Here is a 23520-nt window from a genome sequence, read left to right on the forward strand (position 1 = left end):
GGTGATGACTCTATAATTAGAGATCAAGAATAGATGTAAAAGTTATTGTGGGGGAAGAATGCAAGATTTGGCAACTAATCTTAAATTTAGCATGAATAAAATTGAGTTAAGAAAAACACCAACATTATGAATCCAGGTGACTAGAAATATGGTGGTTCCACCAACAAAATGAGGGCAGTTTGGAAGAAACATGGATTTGGGAAGGAATATAGGGAATTTGATGTTGGATATGTACTGAGCTGCCTCTGGGACATACAGAGATATACAGTAAGCAGTCTGTAGACCTGGGAGTCTCAGAAGAGACACTAGAGCTGGCTATATGTTCCTATGAGTCTTCTGCATATACATGTTATTAAATCCATGATAACTGATGAGATCATCAAAAAAGGGCGTATAGAACAAAAAGAGAAGAGAGTTCAGGACAGAGTCTTGGAGAACATCCACATTTAGGAAGCATGATTTAGACAATGAAATAGCAAGTGAGGTGCAGACAGAGAAAAGGATAACCAAAAAGAACTAGGTCATTAAGAAAAGAGAAAGAAGAAGAGAGTGGTCATTAGTGTTATATAGAGAATAATGATCAAGAAGCATATGGATTTAGAAAAGGTCATCAGGGTTGGCAATTAAGAGATAGTTGTGAGAAAAATTATTATTTCTCTCATATTAATAACCAATTATTAAATTAGGACAAAGGTTTTCCTTTTTTATGTCCTCATTCAGAAATCAGCTCCTGTCGGTTATTCAACCAGCCTCTAAAAGACATTGCTGACAGATGAGATTGCCCAAATCCTTGGGATACATGCTTTTTGATCCTGGGTGAGACTAGGAGAGCTTACAAACAGAATCCAGTCTAGGTAAGATCTTGCAATTAGTAAATATGTGCCTGTCTGTCCTTGGAACCTTCCACTAGAATTTAAGTTAACCCAACTTATGAAGGGGAAAACCAACCAGCAAGGTCTGGGTAGAGATGGATAATTTTGTCTAGATTGCTAGAGACAGCTGAGTCTAATGATTAGGTCATGTTCTCTGCAGGAGAAGCTGAAGACATTTTGCCTACCTCCCCTTTAATATGTCTATACCCTCATTGATTGTTAACCAATCACAGGTGACTTCCACCCTTTTTCCAAAAGCTTTATAAAGCATTCAATATCCTTCAAGGTTTGTCTTTGGTCTCCAAGTGTGCCACTGACCTCTTTTATTATTTGCTAGCCATAATTAATAAAATGATTGTTAATTACCCAGAAATTGTGGGTTTCAGATTTTTCATACATCACAATTGTTTATTTTGTAGACAGCAATTTCAATTGAGTGATGAGGTCAGAACCCTGAGTGCAAAGGGTTGAATGAAAGAAAGTGGGGACAAAACATAAACAGTTTTTTCAAGGAATTTCTATGAAAAATAAAAGGTAAGATTAAGGTGATAGCTTGAGGGGATGGGTCTACTGAAGATGCTCAAAGGAAGGAAGGAGTAGCTCTGTAAACCTATAACTTATATACACCAAATATTCAGATTATCATTTGAATAGAGGTCTAAAATTCTGAGATTCAATATTTGGGCTTTCCATGACTTGTAGCCAAGATTGTGGCAATTAGGAAGGTAGAAGAAACTCGTTCACAAAATTATCCTAAATTCCACCGGTCAAATGTTTACTTTCATTCCAGAAGAACAACAGAGGGAATGAAACTAGAGCCATGGGTAATCTTTGGTAGAGAGCTGTATCAAATCCCTGATGATGTGAGATATAGCTTCTTGGGCAAATAGAATTCTTGACTATCATATTCACATGTAGAAGATGGCAACTCTCTCATCAAGAAGGAAATCCTACTGGGTTACCTTCTGGAGCCTATAAGTATACACTTTTAAACCAGGCTCAAGTCACAAGCTGGTATTACCCCTGCCAACAACATTAGCATTTTTTCAACACCAAAAGTATTTATCCTTCAAAATCAACAAACGTAATTAACATTACATTTATGAATTGCTACAATTCACTAAAATATCTATCTTACACTCACTGTATGTCAGGTACCATGAGGGATAAAGCTGTAAACCAACCACTTAATAGCATAAATTATTGACACAAAATTTAGATGAAAGAATATTAGAAGGAGCTGTTAATTTCATAATGAAAATCCTGTAAATGAAAGATATGTTTGCAGGTAGCTAAACTAGAACTATGAAACTTTAAAACTGATCTTTATGGAACCTAAAACCATAATTTTGTTGGCAATTAGGATATTGAGATACCTAATTGACTGAAGTTATGTTGATTTGGCAATAGAAAGGGAAGAATAAAAGAGGAGATGGAAAAGATGGCAAGAGGATAAAAATAAATGGTAGAGTAACAACTTTAAATGTGTTTGAGAATGCCTAATTCTTTCTTCAACAGAATCCCCAAAACAATAATTTTACTTATTGCTCAAGATGAAGATTCTCAGATGAGTCTGCATAATGTTTCTTTATTTTTTCTTAAGAATTGTTCACAGCCAGAGTAGATAGAGTCCATCTCTCTGAAGCATGAGTTCTTAACTTGAGGTCTGGTTTAAGGGATCTACTGATAGATTTTAGGGCATTAAAAATAATTTTATAAAAAGAATTAGCCAAATGGAAAAAAGATACAAAAGATAACTGATTAATATATATATATATGTGTGTGTGTGTGTGTGTGTGTATATATATATATATATTTTAATGAGAATTAGGCAAATGGAAACTAATAAACCCATGAGTCATCAAGAAACAATAAAACATACTCAAAAGAAAGAAAAAGAAGAAGAAAATGTGAAATAGCTCAATGGAAAATCAATGGACGTGAAAAATAGATCAAGGAAAGAAAAATTTCAAATTATTGAACTATCTGAAAGCCATGATCAAAGAAAGAGCCTGGACATCACATTTCAAGAAATTATAAAAGAAAACTGCCCTAATAAGCTAGAACCAGAGGATAAAATAGAAATTGAAAAAAAAAAAAAGAAAAAACACCAATAATCTCCAGGAAGAGATATCAAAATGAAAATTCCCAGGAACATTGTAGCCAAAATTCAGAACCCCCAGATCAAAGAAAAAATATATCAAGCAGTCAGAAAGAAACCATTCAAATACCATGGGGTCACAGCCAGGATCTCACAAGAATTAGCAGCAACCACATTAAAGGATTCTAGGGCTGCAATACAATATTCCAGAAAGCAAAACGCTAGGATTACAGTCAAGATAACCTACTCAGAAAAAATGAGTATAATCCTTCAGGGAGAAAATGGATATTTAATGATATAGAAGATTTTCAAGCATTCTTGATGAAAAGACAAGAGCAGAATAGAAAATTTAATTTTCAAATGTAAAACTCAAGAGAAGCATAAAAAGGGAAACATAAAAGAGAAATCATAAGAGATTCAATAAAGTAAACTGTTTACATTCCTACATAGAAAGATGATACATGTAATTCCTAAGAACTTTATCATTATTAGAGCAGTTTGAAGGATTCTACATAGATGAAGGACACAGGAGTGAGTTGATTCTGTTGGTGTGATGTTAAGAAAAAAAACAAAAACAAATGGAAGGGTAAGAAAGAGGGATTCACTGGGAAAAGGGTGAAGAGAGAGGAAGAATGGGGGAAATTATCTTACATACAAGGGATACAAAAGGAAGAGCTTTTATAATAGAGAGGAAAACAATGGGGAGGTGGGCAATGCCTGAACCTCACTCTTATTTGAATTGATTCAAAGAGGGAATAACACTCAATTGGATAAAGAAATATATCTTATCCAACAGGGGCAGTAGGAGAGGAAGGAGGTAAGATAAAGAGAAGGATGATAAAAGCGAAGGAAGATTAAGGGAGGGAGAACAGACTTTTGAGAAGGAGCAGGGCAAAAAGAAAGAGAGAAGGATAAAAAAAGAAGAAAAGAGGACAGAAGGAATGCATAGTTAGTAATCATAATTGTGAATGTGAATGGAATAAATTTACCCCTAAAAAGGAAGTAGATAGAAGGAGGATTAGAAACAAGAATCCTTAGGAGGGATTAGAAACAAGAGATATGTTATTTACCAGAAACACTCTTGAAACAGAGATAAAAACAAAGTTAAAATAAGAGGCTAAAGCAGAATCTATTATGCTTTAGCTGACGTAAAAAAGACATACTCTCAGACAAAACAAAAACAAAAAAGAATCTAATTAAAAGAAACAAGAAGGGAAACTACTTCTTGTTAAAAGGCACCACAGACAATGAAGTAATATATATGAAATATATATATATACAACAAATACATTATATATGGATATAACATAGTATATTATATACATATTAACTTTAGCAAAGTTACAGTATATAAAATAAACCCAATAAATCATAAGCATTTCTATGTATTGCCAACAAAAACCAGGAAGAAAAGATAAACTCAATCCAAATAATTGCAGAAATTATGAAATACTTAAATTAAAAATATTGTATATATTATATATAATGTATTATATATAATATGTAATATTATATATTATAAAATTATATAAATACTGCTAAGATAAACCATAGGAATATACGAACACAATTACAAAACACTTTTCATACAAATAAAGATGGATCTAAACAACTGGAGAAATATTAATTGCTCCTGGGTAGGGTAATGCAGTATAATAAAAATGACCATCCTACCTAATTTACTAATTTGGTGCCATCCTACTAATGAATTATTTAATAGAGCTAGAAAAATAATTACAAAATTCATCTGGAAGAACAAAAGGTCAAGCATATATAAAGGGAATTAATGAAAAAAAAGTGAAGGAAGGTGGCCTAGTAGTACTAGATTTAAAACTATATTATAAGTCACTTAACACTGTTTACCTCAGTTCCTCATCTGTAAAATGAACTGAAGAGGAAATGGCAAAGCACTCCAGTATCTTTGCCAAGAGAATCCGAAATGGGGTCACAGAGAGTCAGACATGACTGAAAAATGACTCAACAACAACAACAACAACAACATCAACAACAAAAATCATTGTACAATGATTCTTAGTACAATCTGTACTAAGAAAAAGAGCTTTGAATCTATGGGATAGATTAGGTACAGTATAAACAGTAGCAAATGACCAAAGTATGTAGTTTGCAAACTTTTCTACAAGAACTCATCATCTGACAAGAAGTGCTGGGAAAATTAGGCACAAAACTAGACACAGACTGAATTCTCACATCATATATCCAAAATGGATAAATGATTTAAACATCAAGGATGATATGAGCAAATTACGAGAGAATGAAAATTTTTACTTGTCAGATCTATGAATAATGGGAGAGTTTATGACCTAATGATAGATAGAGTGAATCACAAGAAGTAAAATGAATAATTTTGACATGAAATTTAAGTTTTTGCACAAACAAAATCAATGCAGCCACAATTAGAAGGAAAAAGAAAATGGGGGTGTTAAAAACAAATTTCTCTGATAAAGGTCTAATTTCTCAAGTTTTGGGGGAACTGAGCCAAATTTATAAATATAAGAGCCATTCCCCCGATGATAAATGATCAAAAGATATGTATGAACAGGCAGCTTTCAGAAGAAATCAAAGCTATCAATAGTCACATGAAAAAATACTCTAAATCACTGTTGATTAAAGAAATGCAAATTAGAACAACTCTGAGATACCACCTTATACCTATCAGATTAGCTACCAAAAGAGAAAAGGAAAAATAATAAATGCTAGAGGGGATGTGGAAAAATAGGGACACTGTTGCACTGCTTAAATTATGAACTAGTCCAAACATTCTGCAGAAGAATTCTGAATTATACCCAAAGCATTATAAAACTGTGTATACTATTTGACACAGGAATACCACTACTAGGTATTATCCCAAAAAGATCAAAGAAAAGGGAAAAACCTAATTTGCACAAAGATATTTATAGCAACTCTTTTTGTGGTGGCAAAGAATTAGAAATTGAGGGGAGGCCCATCAGCTGAGCAATGGCTGAACAAGTTGTAATATATGACTATGATGGCATAGTCTTGTGCTATAAGAAATGATAAGCAGAAAGGGTTAAAAAAAACTGGTTAGACATACATGAACTGATGCAAAGTTTCATGAGTAGAACCAGGATAACACTGTGTGTACTGTACAGTCCTACTATAAGGATGAGCTACTATGCTCAATACAATGATCCAAGACAATTCCAAAGGATCCGTGATGAAAAATGCTATCCACCTTCAAAGAAAGTTTTGATGAATTCTGGGTACAGACTGAAGCATGAAATTCTGCTTTATGTTTCTTGCTATTTATTATTGATTTTTTTTGAACAGTTAATATGGAAATCGGTTTTGCATTATTTTATATGTGTAATTGATACCATCTTGCTTCTTGTGGGCAGGAAGAGATAGAATTTGGAACTAGAATTTTTTTTTTAAATAAATGTTAAAAATAAAATTTAAAAATAAAAGACTACCACACAGGCTTTGACACAAACTGAAAAAGAATTAGAACCCCTGCCCTAGTTGAATAGAGCAGTGATTTCTGAAGTGGGATCCATATAACCTGAAGAGTATTCAAGAACATCCAATAGGATAGGGTTAGAACATATGAGAAATTCTATTTCTTGTTTAAAAATAAGAAATTAATTTTTGCCAATATTTAATATTTGGATTGACACTCCAGCCCTCGTTTGGTTCATATTTCAGATAGCCATCTGCCTCATGTAGTATGCAAAGAAAAGTGGGAGGTTCACAATGCAGCAAACTTAAGAGAAGAGTCCTCACTCATTCATTTGCTTTCAAAATATGACATATTATAGATATATATTAGATAGGTAGCATTGTGAATAGAGCACTGGACCTGGAGTCAGGAAGACCTGAGTTCAAATTTGACCTCAGGCATTTACTAGCTATGTGATACTCGACAGATCACTTAAACTTTATCTAAGTTTCCCCATCTATAAAATGGAGATAATAATAGCTCTTACCTCCCAGGTTTGTTCTAAGGACAAAATAAAATCATATTTGTAAGCACTCAGCAAACCTCAAAATGCTATAGAAATGTGAATTGTTATTATTAATAATAATTATTAGTGCCTCTTTTAGTGGATTAGCAGATTATTTTAACTAAAATAACCCTCACAAATTATACAAGTAGTTTAAAAAAGACTTGTGCAAAGATATTACAGATGAAAGAGAGCTAATGATAAACAGCAGAAGCAAACAACAAGAAAATAGAGCTGATACCTCTTTTTCCTAGTATGAACTTTTCATCAGTCACATCACTAGGAGAAAACAGTGACAATCATGTCAGATCTGAGAAAATCAGCCCAAAAAACATTATTAATAAGATTATTTGAAATATGAATTTGTGTACACTATTATTAATGATATAACTCTGCCTAAATGTATTCTGTGCCTTGAGACATTGACTAATGATAAAATGAAGCCACCACAATTAACGATACATTTTAAAACCAAGTCTTTACTACTGAAAATGATATAAATGTATCCATATAAAGTTTTCATATCTGTACAATCAAAAATGTAGAAATATAATTTATGATGTTTAAAAAAGTCTTCCAAATGAAAAGTTTCCATTGGTTTTAAACCATTTGTTAAAAAGACAAAAATGTGACACCATCTGATTAGTTAGCAAAAAAAAAAAAAAAAGATTGACATCAAGAAGGAAATTTATAGCCAAATTTCAACAAAAAATTTTTGTATACGTAGTAGATGAGACTGAAAAACAAGCATTATGCCTTAATAGGAATAATCAACAATGTACTTCTTTCCATATGTGTATATATTTGATAATGTAAAAACATATTAATGCAGTACTACAAATGCATCTTTTTTATAAATAAATATACATAGGTTGCAATTATATGATGACATTTTTATTTATAAGAGTAAGCTATGAAAAATATTTGGAGGCCACCAGACTAGAACACACACACACATAAGAACACACACACACATAAAAAACTTTGAGCCCTACTACAACATAAGGAAAGGGAGAATTATTTATTTTAGTTAGAGTCTCCAGAGTTAATATCCTCCTTATCGCGTTACTTTTCTTCAAGTTACTGGAACAGTAGGATAATGATAATGAGTTTGATGATACCGGGCCAAAAGTAAAACAAAAACAATAAAAAAGATGTTTATGTTCTAGTTTCCTTTGTATTCCAAAAGCAGATAGACAGAGGAATTTACTTGAGGCCCCTTTGTTGTAAATAGGGCTGCAGATCAATGAATTCCTAATATGTTTAACTTTCTCAGTAATATTTAACCACCCAAGTGGAAAAAAAAAAACAAAACTTTAAAGGTGGGCACCATAGCTGAACTCACAGATATCCAATAGTGAACAGAATAACCAAAATTGATATAAAACATTTTCCTTTCCTGCCAAAGGAGAGAAAAATGAAAATGAGAAAAGAGGAAGAGGAGGAGGAAGAGGAGGAGGAGAAGAAGAACAAGAAGAAGAACAAGAAGAAGAAAAAGAAATTAGAATGAGAAAGTGTAATTTACAAATTATCAGATAGTACCATACTAAATATATAGCCACAGCATTGAAAAATTAAATGAAAAAAATTGTAGATAAATAAAAATACCAAAATTAACAAAACAAGAAATAGACACATATAAATTTATCTTAAAAAGTAAAATTAAATAAGTTGTGAATAAACTCCCATGAGAAAATAATTAAATATCTGGCAAGATTGTATCAAGTGAATTCTATCAAACATTTAAGGAAAACCACGAACCTTATGAAATATAAATTGTTTTGAAAAATGAAAAAGACATTCTCTTCAACTGTGTCTATGATACCAATATGGCCTTAATTCCTAAACCAGGAAGGAATAAATCACATAAACAGAAGTGTAGATCAATGTTACTAATGAACACTAATGCAAAATAATAATAATGTTAATGATGATGATGATGATGATGATGATGATAAATACTGGCCAAAAGATAACAGCAGTAGGTTCTTTCAATTTATGGCGATCAAGTTTTGATGTTTGTTTTTGTTTTCGTTTTTTTAAACTAGGAAGATAAATATGGCTCCATAGAAAATTAGCACAATAAGTTATATAAATTTTTAAAAAATTCATTATATTATCAAATAGACTGAGAAAAAATAAAAGTAATTAATGAATTAAAAATATAGCCCTTCATTCACATTTTTAAATGAGCAAACATTTTTATGTAACAACACGAGCTACAGGTAGCATTATTTATAATTGAGAAACAGTGAAAGCTTTCCTACTAAGTACAGGAATGAAGTAAGGATATCTAATGTCATGATTATTATTTCACATAAAACTGGATATACTAGATATAGCTATGACAAGACAAGAAAACTTGAGGAAATAATAACTGACAAAGAGGGGATATATTTGTGGATGATAATGACTTAATTAAAAAAAACTCTAGAGAATCAACAATAAGAATAAATTGAGATAATCAGTGTTGTGAAGTAGTAAGATACAAAATACACAAAAAATCATCAGAATTCTGTAGGTATCTAAGAAAAATACAAACAAACTCAGTATAGTTACTAGGGAACGATATATGAACAATATATGAATAGGATGGAATATTATCATACCCAAAATGAAGAATTTAAAGACAGATGGAAAGACCTTTACCTGTTTGACCCTTTTTGATTAAGTTATACCTTTCTATAGCCATATATGAATACAGAGTTACAGTTAGGAATTCGGGAGCCTACAGCAAATTTTTTGGTGGGAAAAAAACAATTACACCCATTTGGATGTAAGTTCTCTGGACTGTACACAGCCTCCCTGCCCACCTTTATCCCTTAAGTACCTATAATCACTATGATTTTTGCTTGGTCCTATCTAGATGGGAGGAGAAGTACGCCTAATTTTCTCAGTGTTTTATGACTTTCTTTTCCTTCCTAGAGAGATGTTCTTTATGGTTTGCCTTCCTCTAAGCAATGGGCATTTTCTCTATGGACTATTAGCCATTTTATTTTTAGGCTCTTCTCTATAGTTTACTTTCCTCTCCAGAGCAAAGGATATCATCTTTTAGCCACTGTAGGTGAGGAGGTTTGTTCTCTATGGTTTAGCTTACTTTTTAGACCAGAGTGCCTGTAGGATGCTGTGAATTCTAGAAGATATCTAACATTAGAATTAGACCATTTTCTTTGAGGTTTAAGCAAATTTCTTCTGGATCGCTGAACCAAACAGCAATTAGAATTTCCCAAAGCCTGCCACTGCAGAGGCAAGCCTACTGGAATTGAAGCTCATCCAATAGTAGGACAAGTAGGCTCAGTTAGAGACTAAAGAAAGCAAAATTTTAAAAAGCCCCCGTGTAAGGGTGAGGCTCCCTCAATAATAGGTTAGAGATCACTAATCTCATGTGCCTCAATTTGTAGATGAGGAAATTGATGCTGAAAGAGGTTCAGTGACTTGCCCTGGGTCACAGAGCTAGAAAATGTCTATGAGGCAAAATCTAAACACAGTATTCCTGACTCTGACTCCAGGTCTAACACTTTAGCATCCACTTTAATGTAGATACTTCAAAGTATCCACTTTATCCTACTACCTCCTCAAGCATACTGGTTTCATGAACATTTAATCCATCCCACTGAAAATATGTGACAGAGGCCAGTGCCCCCAATTTCATAGACACCACATCTCAAGAAATAAGGAACAAGTACTTGAAACAGAGTCATGCCAGAGCCAGGAACAAAGCACAGAAGTCACTATTTTCTTGCTAGTGTTTTTTGTTTTTGTTTTTAATGTCTAGCAGTTTCGTTACTTTTTTATTTTAGTTGTCTACATAAGTGTTTACTGGCCAGGACAGCTCCACTCTAGAGTAAAAAGTGTATACTTTGCAAAGTTCTTCAGGAAATTTTGGAAAACAATTCATAATAGTGGTGCAGAAAACATGAGAATAATCAGAAAATCCTCTTTTCTGCTCCCTAGATCAGGCCATCTTCCATATATTTAAAATCAAGGTGAACATCAATCATAAATGTACTTTGGCAAATCTCTATCAATACTACTGCTTATAGCTGTTGCTGCTGATGCTTCTGCTGCTGCTAATACTCCTACTCCTACTACACTACTACTATACCAGTAATAATAATAATTGCTATTATTATTATTAATAGCTACAGTTTATATAGTGATTTAATATTTGTCAATACAAATTACTGAGAGCTCACTACTACTGGTTTCTGTAACACTGTGTTACAGCTAACATTTTACCAACTTTCTCTTTGTTGCTAGACTATGCAACTTCTTAATTTAAGAAGAAATTTTCTTCAAGGTTTAGGCTATTGGTCACATTTCAAGGTCATAGAAAAAGTTGATGGACCATTATAATAGACTATATTACTTGGTTACTCCTTCTCCTCTTCTTCCTCCTCCTTCTCCTAATGATACTATTGTTGCTACTACTACTAATAATAATAATAATAACTCACAGAACAGCTTTAAATGAGGGATGCCACAATTATTCTTGAAGTTAATACAGAAAGCCTTGTCTTTTAAGTAAAAATAGCCCTACAGCAGAAGTGTCAGATTCTAGCTTGGAAAACTCCCAGGTGCAGCCCTAACCAGATTAAAATGTAATTGGGAAATGTTTTATCAAAATAAATACAAACACAATAGAACATAGATAATGTTAATTTGTGGTTTTCTAAGTCAATATGAAGCCCACAGGGAGGTGTCTCATTTGAGTTTCATACATTGTCTGAGAGAACAATAAAGACTTTCAGTCTAGTTTTAGTGTGCCTCTTAGCAGACACCATTTTCTACTCACTCATCAAAGGAGTTACTCTCCTAACTTAGCTTCTGAGCAACACTATGTTTGTTATGTCTTTCCAAATGACTGGCCTTTGCTAGTTCATACGAGTTATCTGAGTAGGACTCTCAAAGACAAAATTTATCATCTTCAGGTAATTCAGGATGCTGAGCTTGTGTGAGGTCGCTTGAGTATCATACCAAGAAAAGTGAACTTGGAACCAGGATCTGAACTTTGACTCTGTCTTCCATGCATGACTTGGGGTAAGACATTAGACCTCTATGAAACCTGTTCAGATTCCTCATCTGTAAAGTGAAGAGAGTGAACCACATGACTTCTCAGGTCCTCTTCAGCTCTTGCTCTATAACTCTCTAAGTGATGAAGTATAAAGAAAACAGAATAACAGAACAGCAACAATAACTAACAAATACATGTATATATATATATGTATGCATGCATATAGATATATGTGTATATGTGTGTACAATATACACATATTTGTACATACATATATACATACATGCCTAAACACAAACATATACATACACACACACACACATACTATACACACATACACAATGACTCCTATCATACAAATGAAGACAACTTTAAAGAGAAATAAAATTCAAGTAAGGAAGAAATGATGAAGGGACTCTATCAGACTCAGTTTCATCATTTTAAAATGGAGATAATACTAATACTTACCTCAAGGGGATGTTGTGAGACTGAAAGGAGATCATGGCTATAAAGTACTTAGCACAGTGCATGGCAAAAAGAAAGCATTTAATAAATTCTTGTTTCCTTTCTATTTTCAGGCTTTGTCTATTTTGGAGGATCAGTACAATTGCAAATTCAGGGGGCGGGAGTTGCATGCTGTGTTGAAACAAAATGCATCAATTAAAACATGAAATCTTGCATAATGCAAAGAAAACACAGGTTATCTCTAAACTTTCTTCTAAAATTAAAATAAGGTAATTTAAAGGAAAATATGATAAAGGACAGACCATTTAACCATATGGTTCATTATAATTCAGTAGTTTACTATATTTGAATTTAATCTTCTGCATAGCTCATTTGCAGAGAGAACATTCTCTTGTAACAAACAATAAGGTGAAATGGTATGAGAGAGTTTAAATAATCTAAATTAGTGAACCAATTATTCTTATCAGAGGATCTTTCTCATATCACTCACATGTAAAAATGCAGTTAGTACATCTTGTAGATTTTGTTCTTCCAAAAGATTTAGAAATACATCTACTCCTTGTTCAGTCATTTTTAAGTTATATTTGATTTTTTGTGACCCTATTTGGGGTTTTCTTAGCAAAGACATGGGAGTAGTTTGGCATTTCCCTCTCCAGCTCATTTTACAAATAAGGAAACTGATGCAAACAGGGTTAAGTGATTTACTCAGGGTCACACAGCTAGTAAATGTCTGAGGCCAGATCTGAACTCACAAAGATGAGTTTTCCTGACTCGGACCCAGCACCCACCTAGCTATCCCCTACCCATTTCTTATTCAGGTATAACTCATAACTTTAAACCAACTGAAGAAGATTGGGAAGGTAATTTAGTGTTTACTTGGCATACTTATTCAGTTTGCCTGCTCATTCTCAGTGCTACTTGCTAAATCTTCATTTCTGAAAAACCTTAGTGTTAGAAATAAGATCCCCAAATCCTCTACACTTTCCCCTCTCTTCCTGACAGGAATCAGTCATCAGACTGAGGACATGTCTAAACTACTTTGTTAGATGGCTACCCTATATTCTTTGAAAGCAAAATTTTGAAGATCTCCAGCAAAGAAATGCAAACCTTCCTCCATGTGTATTGATTTAATCACTGGCACTACTTTCCTCAAACTGTTTTCATATTGGGGAAAAAAAGATTTACTTAACAATTCAATACCTTTAGAGGAATGGTGTGGCATAATATACACAAAGCTGTTCTTAGAGACAGGAAGAGCTGGTTTGAAGTCTGGGATCCCATACAAACAGGCTGTGTGACCACAGGTAAATCACTTAACCTCTCAGTGCTCTAGGCAACTTTCTAAGACTATAAATTAAGGAGAGGTGGCCAATTTGCATTTGCTGAGGGAGTTGCCCAGTTCTAGAGTAAGATGAAATCAGAGTTCCCATCCTTATCTCTAGCCCATACTCATGATTAAAATAAATAAATACCTTTCATTTAGTGTTTTGTGTAAACTGAAATCAACTACACATAAATCCCAAACCTGTCTTCATTTAAGATAGTTATTAGTTATATTTTAGCTTTCTCTTTTCCAAGCAAACAAATTCGAATTTCTTTGTCCTGTCCAGAACCCACTTTCATCCCTTTGTTATTAAATCAATTGTGTTACTCCCTTTTACACTCCTTAAATTATTACCTTTAAGTCTCCCCAAAGGGTTGAGTGGATAGACTTCTATCAACACATTATTACTATTCACAACTGCTTAGGTCAGCTGTGAGTAGAACTTATACTGAAGAGCCAACAACTGGTGACAATATGCTGTGGTTTGTCCTCTGTTCTCGAAGAGGACCAGGACATCAGGGAGATGATGACATGACTTGCAATTGAATTTGATTTGAGGGAGGGAGGGCTGTGCAAAGTCAGCAGCCTCACTTTCTCCTCCAGAGCCATCTGGGTCCAGTGGCCAGATCTCATTCAGTACAACTTGAGATGGCCCAAGATGCAATGGGAGACAGTTGGCCTTTTTAAGCTAAGGTCTTTTCAAATTATCACTTTGAGTCAGGTAACTCTCATTCAGTGAATGGGCCTCTTTAAGAAGTGAGTCAAGGGATGGCCCCTTTAATGAAAGAAAAAAAAAAAAACTAAACCAGAAGGGGAAGATCCTCAGGGTTGCTGGCCAAAAGAAAAACAGTTATTATTTACATTCACTCTGAACCAGGAAGAGCTCAAAAAAATAACCATTAAGTGAGGCTTGGGCAGGGCAGGGACCTATTGTTGTCCCATCACTGAGATCCAGAGTAAATTGGGTTTAAGGCTTGGTCTTTGAGAAAGAAATCTAGCCATTAAACCCCAAGTTACCTAGGTAGGTTGTGGTCATCAAAATTTACCTTCCTTTGGGCAGAACACCCTCAAATAACGGCATGATAATAAGGATAGGATAAGGGAGGGAAGAAGGGAGGGGTCAAGAGGACAGGACTAGCTGAGTTCCCCAAATGGAACTGTCCAGTTGGGTCCCCAATAGCACAGCTTGCCAAGTCTGAATATACTAGTAGACATTTTCTCCTATAATTCCTACATTTTGTTTCATGAATTCAATATAGTTCTAGAAATATTAAAATAGAAAGTGATAACTTGTGTTATCACCAGATCATCCTACTAAATAGAAAGGATGGAAAAGGCAGAGCTAAGATGTGAATTTCCTGAACTCTCCCTAAAATCTCATGAACAATTTCAAATATTGCTTCAGGACAAATTCTTGATCAACAGAACCCACAAAAGGACGGAGTGATATAATTTTCCAGCCAAAGACAACTTACAAGGTCAACAGAAAAGGTCTGATGCACCGCGGTGACAGTGGAGCTCAGTCCATGGCAGGCCATGCACCAGGGAAGACCAGGTTCCAGCAAACCAAGAGCAAGCTTTGGGAGTGACTGAATGGGTAGTGGCTACTTCCAGAGCTCTCAGCCCACAGACTGTGAGGGTGATGAGAATGTGATCTGGACCCCTAAAAGGAAAAAAACCTGGACTTTCCTACATGGCCAAATCTCTGGCAGTTCACCTGAGGCTATAATCCTATCAACTGGCTTTGCCTACTCCCAATTCTGTTACCTAGCCCTTTATTGTCTATAATCTCCAGAAGGCCCCTGGCCACATCACCACCCATAATCCTATCTAGACTCCATTTTCCCTTGGCCACAAGTGGTCCAGGTCCCAGGAGTTCTGTTCACCCCAGTTTACTGGCTACTCCCATCCTGATCTTCCTGAGATGCCTCCAGTCACCTCAAACTACCTGGCCACTCCTAGATCCCTACCACAGTCTTTCTGTATATAAGGTCCATCTTGTCTCCATTAAAATGCTCAGATTCTTAAAATCAGCCAATAGCTCACTAGCATTCAGATTCCTTAAGAGTCTGGTTAATATGATGGATGTACTAACCTTGTGTTTGGCTGAAAGAAAGCTTGAGTCAAATTCATTTGGGCAGGGCCTGCGTGTTGTGATTTTGGGGTCCCAGCACCCTTAAACCCCTAAACCTCAACAAGGGGATCAAACAACTGACCGGAGGGAGATTACAGGGTTCTCTCTGAGGCTACTGTTGGACAGGACTCTGTTGCTTTTCCCATACTCAGTCCTGGCTGCAGTCTGCTTTTCCCATACCCAGTCCTGGTTGTAGTCAGTCCTAGGTGGCCATCCCATGGTGAGGAGGAGGAGTAGCACACCAGATCTTAGGGCCTCACTGTAGCAGGGACCCTCATCACAGTTCTAGGGAAGAAAAGGCTGCTTGTGGTTACTCATGGACCAGAGCACAGGTCAGAAGAGTAGTAAACATACCTCTTCTTGGAGCATATCACCTTGGAAGAACTGAAAACTTAAAAGTCCCTAGAAGTATCTCTGAAAACAGCCGTACAAAAGCCCTAAAGCTTAGAACAGTGGGCCCTGTACCCTGCAAGCAGGGCCCCACTTTAGCCAAGATTAAAAAGTCAAAAGTCAAAAAAGTAAAGAGGCTGGAAAAATGAGCAAACAGCAGGAAAAAAAATTCTGACTACACAAAGTTACTATGGTGACAAAGAAGATCAAAATACACACTCAGAAAAAGAAAACAAAGTCAAAACTCCTACATCCAAAGCCTCCAAGAAAAATATGAATTGGTCTCTTGCCATGGAAGAGTTCAAAAAGAATTTTGAAAATCAAGTAAGAGAAGTAGAGGAAAAATTGGAAAGAAATGAGAGTGATGCAATATTATCATTAAAAAAAAGTGTAAAGGACCTTCTATATAGGGCATTTACTATCTACAAAAGAATTTAACTTTATGTTTACTGTTTTCATCACTTTAAAAAGTTCAATAATGTAAAACATTGTAAAGGAGAGAAATCCAGCTTCTTACAATATCTTCTCATAAGTCTGTGTTGGTTTTTAAAATTCTTTTTAAAATTATAAAAATGTTGTATTTTTTTTTCCAGTATTATGCTTCTTACAATGAAAGTTAACTAGAAGTAGTGTCTATCTAGAAGTTCTCTGAGGTTGTTAAGCAATGACATGACAGGAAGAATGGTTTGAGCAAGGCTAAGAAACTTAAACTTGATATTACCTGAATTCATTTAGGGAAACTTGAGGAGATAGTCTAATTTGGTCAGTAATTGAAATATGAAAATAAGAAGATATTGACATTATTATGCTTTTTTTGTAGTATGTAGATAACCACCTCCTACTCCCAAACTATATCATGCCTATAAAATCCCCAATATATGCCAGTGGTGCATTGCAATTTCTGACTGCAGTTCAGTTGTGCTTTGAGTACCTCAAGAGCAACTGAGATGTATCATGAAGAAGCCTAGCACAATTGGAGGCATGCTTGATGCTGTTCAAGGGAAACTCACTTGTGTCTGAACTCAATTCAGCAAAGCTTGAATATTTATACTCAAGGCACAACCCCCTCTGCTTGCCTGGCTTCCATGAGGAAAGCTTCCTTTGAAGTCAGCAGGAACACTGAACTTCAAAGAAATACCAAGTTCATGTGAATGGGATAAGAATTAAGTCATCTTCAAACTAGATGTTAGTTTTATTTTATTAGTATGAGGGTGAAGGACTTTGCTTATTGTACATCTGGGTAACCAAATTAAAGTTTAAATAATCATTCATATTATTTTGAAAATCCTCCCAATCATCTTTTAGGGTAGTTATATTTTGGCTATTGTGTGTGAGGGGATATCAAGCAATTTTAAGAGTGCATAAACTTTTTAAATTAGAAGAGACTTATCAACTCACTAAAAGAATAATCTGTTTTGTATCTGCTTCGCTTATTTTTTTAATTTAATTTTTGAATAGAGCACAGTGCTGGCAAAGAGCTGGTGGTTCATAAATGCTTTTAGAAGAAAGGGAGAAAGGAAGGAAGAGAAGAATGAAGGAAGTGAGGAGGAAAAGAAGGAAGGAAGAAAAGAAGGAAAGAGTGAATGATCAGCCACATGACCCTTAGTCTGTTGTGGTAACAATAATAGCTAACATTTACATAGTGCTTACTGTGTGCCAGGCACTGTACCAAGCACTTTAAAATTATCATCTAATTTTATTCTCACAACTCTGAGAGTTGGGTACTATTATTATCCTCATTTTACAGATGAGGAAACTGAGGCAAACAGTGGTTAAAATGACTTGGCCACAATCACAGAGTTACTAAGAGTGTGAGGACAAATCTGAACTCAGGTCATTCTGATTTCAGGCCTGCCACTCTATCCTCTGTGCCCAGTAACCTGACTTTACTTCAAGTGATATTCTTTCTTTTCTTTTGTATCACATAGCCTAGGTATGTGAAAGGGGAAAGAAGGTTAAAATGACAAACATTCCCACCATTTTATAACCACTACATTCTGAATATATATTTGCTTAATATAAGTCAAGAATTCAACCATGGCTCCTAGGTTATTTTTTTTAATATATTCCTTGCATAGATTTTTTTCTTTATTTTTAACATAAAGGTACATCAATTTACCAAGCACAATTCACAACTCCTAACATGGGAACCCATTATTTCACGTTGACTCAGTGAAGGGAGCCACCATGCTGGAGCCATAGTATTAGATTAGATAAAGCTGCTTTGCCAATTCTGTGACTTTGGAATAGTCACTTCATGTCTAGGGACCTCAGTCTTCTTCTTTGTAAAATGAGGAAGCTGAACTCAACCTCTAATGTGCCTTTGAGCTCTAATATCCCTAGATCTATGACCTAACTCTTATGTTACCTGAATTACCCTTCTGGGAGCCAAAGGTTACACCAGATACAATTTTTGCAATAGAAATTTAGGAAGTCTGATGGAAGTCATTTTTCATGTTCCTGTGCTGCTTTCTTCTTGGTTTGCGTCTCTATGTCTTGGTTGGTTTTTCTGTGTCTCTGTTTATTTTTCTCTCTCTCCTCCTTCCCTCCTCCTCTGCTCTTCCTCCCTTCTCTCTCCCTCCGTCTTTTTCTCTCTTCCTCTTTTCTCCTCTTTTCCTGCCTCTTCCTTCCTCTCTCCTCCCATTCCATTTCTTCTCTATCAGTCCCTCTCTCTTTCCCTCCTTCATTTCTCTCTCTCTCTCTCTGTCTCTCTGTCTCTCTGTCTTTCTCTCTCCCTCTCTCTTTGTCTCTCCCTCTCCCTGTCCTCATTCCCCCTTCCCTCTCATCCTCTCTCTTCTCTGTCATAAAGCAAAATAAATCTCTACACTGACAGGCCAGCTCTCTTATTCATATGGCACTGCCTCACAGCTATGCACTCTAATTAGCCAAGGTCATTTAAATACATTTTGCATGAAGCACCTAAAGCTCGATGTGCCATTTTGTGTATTTATCAAATTAGTAATCAATATGCTATGCCACAGTTTCCACTGGGCCTTCAGCTATGCAGAGAATGCGACATGAATTCCAATCATGCAAGCTGCCATCTTCATAAATGAAATTAGTGTTTGCAGTAATCATTCATGATGCAGAGCAATGGAAAGGGATCCAAATACAAATGAATCACCAGCAGGATTTTACGTAAACTGAAAATGTTTTATTTTAAACCTTAACAAACCTAGTATTAAACTTGCTTCGATTTCACTTTCTTTCTCCAACATATTACCTCCACTCTATCGGTAAAGTAATTTATTCCATCCTCTGTGGAGAGCCTGGATCTTATTTGCTAGCATATTTATCTTTCTTGCCACTGCACTGTCATTCATCTGCAATCTCCACAGAGGACTAGACCTGTGCAGAATTGCAATTAGGATTGATTCAACTAAATCCAGGCCACAGAACTGATGCTGACAGGGTGACCCCAGGAGAATTTAAGATGCTGAGTTGAAAAAAAAAAAGAACCCCCACACAAAAGTTTAGCATTATAATTCATTAAGTCTTCCACATGCTCATTTTAATCTGACTCACGATAGCCCCCTTCTTTTTTCAGTCTCTAGTATTGCACAGGTAAACTGCTTTTGAGCAATTTTGATAACCTCAAGAAAGAAATTACCATAAAAATCTCTACTCTTCCTTTGAGGTCTAATCAACATAAGCTCAGCAGTTTGTAATGAACAGAAGCCTCATTTCTACAGAGGCTGATCTAGCTTAAGCTTTCTATTCTATGAAGGTATACACAGGAAAAAAAAAAAGAAATGGAGCACAAAGCAATATAGATAAAATTGCCCTACTCTCATATCCTTGCTTTGACAGACCTTCAGCACTTCCATCATAATCGTAACAGACTTCATCTTTGTCAGTTAAACGGTCTAATAGAATTTCCTAAATAATTCTTGGTTCAATGGGACAGTTTTGTGGTTTCAAAGGGCAGTAGCCGCAAGCAAAGGCAATAACTAAGTTCCCCTGACCTATCACATATAACATGTCATATCAATCCTGTGATGCTGCTCTTTGCATTAAGAGCTATCAATTACAAATGACCTAGTCTCATCCTTGTTATATGTATAGCAACAGGAAGAAAAGTTGGTCGACAAGAAAACAGGCAAACATGTAAAATATGGAAGGATATCAGAAAATGATGATGGCAAAAGCTCAATGATCTTCTTCAACTAGATTGTTTAGTTATTGTTTAAGAAAAAATATTAGATAGATAGATAGATAGATAGATGGACAGACAGACAGAAAGATAGGATAGATGGATATAGACATAATTCCACATGCCTCCTCTCAAGAGACAGGATCTTGCTGTCCCAAAGGGATAATGTACGACTGGTAAGAACAATCCAATTTAATTTAATAAGGGAAATGAGAACATAGCAGAAAAGGAAAATTCAATAAAGGAAAATCAAACTGAATAAAGAGGATTATGTAGTTTATAGAAGAAGGGATGGGGTGTCAACTCACATGTTATTTTTCCTGCTTAACCAAGTCACTTCATAGGTTTCCAGACATAAAAAGCAAAGACAGTACTTACTTCCCAGCAGAGTTCTGAAGCACAAAGCACTTCCGGTTTGTTTAAAAAAAAAAAAAAAGGGTCTAGCTACACTGAATTGATCAAAGGAGAGGTAATGAGCTCCATTTTCCACACAGTTGGGAAACGTCCTTTCCCAATCTGTAAAGAAACAAAGACTGATGCTTTGGCATAATGGATTCAGAAAGAATCTGGGTTCAAATCCTGCCTCTGACACATGCTAGCTGAGTGACCACGCACATGTTACATAATTTCTCAGCTCCTTCAAGCAACTAAGACTGTAAATTGTAAAGGAGCTGCCCATCTCCATTGCTGAAGGGAGTGCCCATACCTGGAGATCCCAATACCAATGTAATCTTGGGTGAAGAAGGAAGTAACAAAAAGAGGTGAAGGAGAAAAATCCACCCTCAACTCCCTCTATGTTGGATTTCACGATCTCAAACAAAGCACAAGTTTGTCATCTGACAGTTATGTATTTGTAAGGGTAAAGTATGAAACATTAAGACTCTCCAAAGAATTCTTGATAAGTTTAAACTTCTCTTCACACCCATACACTGTGGGAGCAGCTTGACCACACTGTTTACTACAAGCAGAGCCTCCAACTTGGCTCCCTCCAGACAAACGATTCACTCTCCCTCGATGGGTTTACTCAGGCTCAGTCCTCTTTGAGTCAGAGAATCTACCTTGAGGTGTTTGAAACTCCACTGTTAGACATCTAAGTATACTTCAAGAAATCCTAGGCCAGATTCTCTTAGTTTATAAACCATATTGTAATCTCCCTGTTTTAAAATGACACCCCTGGTGGTGATTAGCATATGCTCTCATACATTACCCACCCACCCCCTTGACTGTTTCCCACACACATTCCCCCAACATTCTTCGGACTGTGTTTGTGATTCCTGCCCTCTTCATCTAATTTAGCCCCTTGGGCTTGGAAGCAGAAAACACAAGTGCTCAGAGGAACAGCTGAAGCAGAAAGGCTTGGGGAGAGAAGTTCCAAGGGGAAGAGTGACAAGTGACTCAGGGTCAACAAGCATTCAATTACTAGTCTCATCTCTTTGACAGCTCTTACCAAGCAAGCCTTCATGAAATCTTTTTCCATGGGAAATTTTGCAAGTGGTGTGACTGGAAGAAAACACACCCACACTGCATAATCATGCACTCATTTGTAATTTGCAAAGCTTTTGAATTGAATCACACTGAACTCTCTCAGAGCAAGAGAGTATCAAAAAAAGCTAATTATCTAAAACCAGGATCACCGAGTCACTGACCATTAGGCTGACATATGTAATGAAGTTCCAGATGAAGAAATGTCAGGAAACATTTCTAAACAGATTCAGCCTGCCATTTTATCTATCTGTTATCTAATAACTAACAATTTTTGGGAATCAGGAAAGGCTTCCATAGAGCTCGGGTCTAAGGACTTAAAAAAATGTATGTATGTGTGTGTGTGTGTGTGTGTGTGTGTGTGTGTGTGTAAATTGCTAGTTGTTAGTGTTCTCTCCTACCTCCAATACCTTATATTTTATTATCTGCTTAATTGTTTGTATTCCTCAGTGGAATGGAAGCTCCTTGAAGGGAATGACTCTTGCTATTCTATCTTTATAACTACACTGCCTGGTACACACAGTTGAAATGTTTTGTTGGGTATTGTTGAAATGAACTTGAGTTGGGAAAATTCCAACTAAGGAGCTTAAAAATCACTGGCACCATCAATGACACAATAGTATTCTTTGCAATTGTTCTCCCAAGATCATCTTACTGTTTTTTGCACCTTTCACCATTTTTGTTGCTATAGTCTAATGTATAGTTTGTCTAATTTAACTAAACCTTTCTAGTATTTCTAAAACTTAGAAGGCTTTAATAAAACATGCAGTTTCATTTTGGATTCATTATTTCTTAGATTCATTTTCAAATCTCTAAAACTGAATGTTAATCTTTTGCAAAATACTCATTATTTCCTCTCTAATATCAAGATACAGTCAATTCTTTGGTAAAATATTATTTTACACGCCTTTAGAAATATTGAAGATTACATGATATCAGCATTAGTGGATCCTCTACAAATCATAAGGTCACCAACACCAGTATTTTAAAGAGTACTACATTCTAAATAAAAAGGAAATCGAACAAATACTGAAATAATAGGGCATTATAACATTTAACACCCACTACCCAACACTAGGGAGGAATAGAATGTAGAAGCATGCAAATGAGGGAAGAATTAAGCATTAACCTAAGGAACTCTTAGGCCAACAATATAACTATATCCCTACATTTATTAAGCACATTTTGTGTACAGAGCACCATGCTAGGGGGTGTGGGAAATAAAAACTTTATATTAGATATATTCCTGACCTCCAGAAACTTACAGTCTTGAGGACAGTGTAATATATAGATACTGCAATTCAATCAGTATTTCTTAAGCAATTACTATATCCTGCCTTCAAGGAGTTTACCTTCTTAGGGATGTGTGAGAGGAGTAGTGGAAATATAACATTTATACAGAAAAGCAAAATACTAGATAACTTGGGAGGAAAAGAGCATTTATAACTGGAGAGATTGGGAAAAGTTTTTCATAGGAAGTAACATAAAATTTGAACAAAAGTTAAGAATTTTAAAAGGCAGAGGTGAGGGTGGAGGATATTCTAGGAACAAAGCATAAGTTTTGAAAAGGCATACATTTTGGGGTTGGAACGTCAATTGAAA

This window comes from Vombatus ursinus, unplaced genomic scaffold, assembly GCF_900497805.2.
Source record: "Vombatus ursinus unplaced genomic scaffold, bare-nosed wombat genome assembly UNPS02014794.1, whole genome shotgun sequence".
Taxonomy (NCBI): Eukaryota; Metazoa; Chordata; class Mammalia; order Diprotodontia; family Vombatidae; genus Vombatus; species Vombatus ursinus.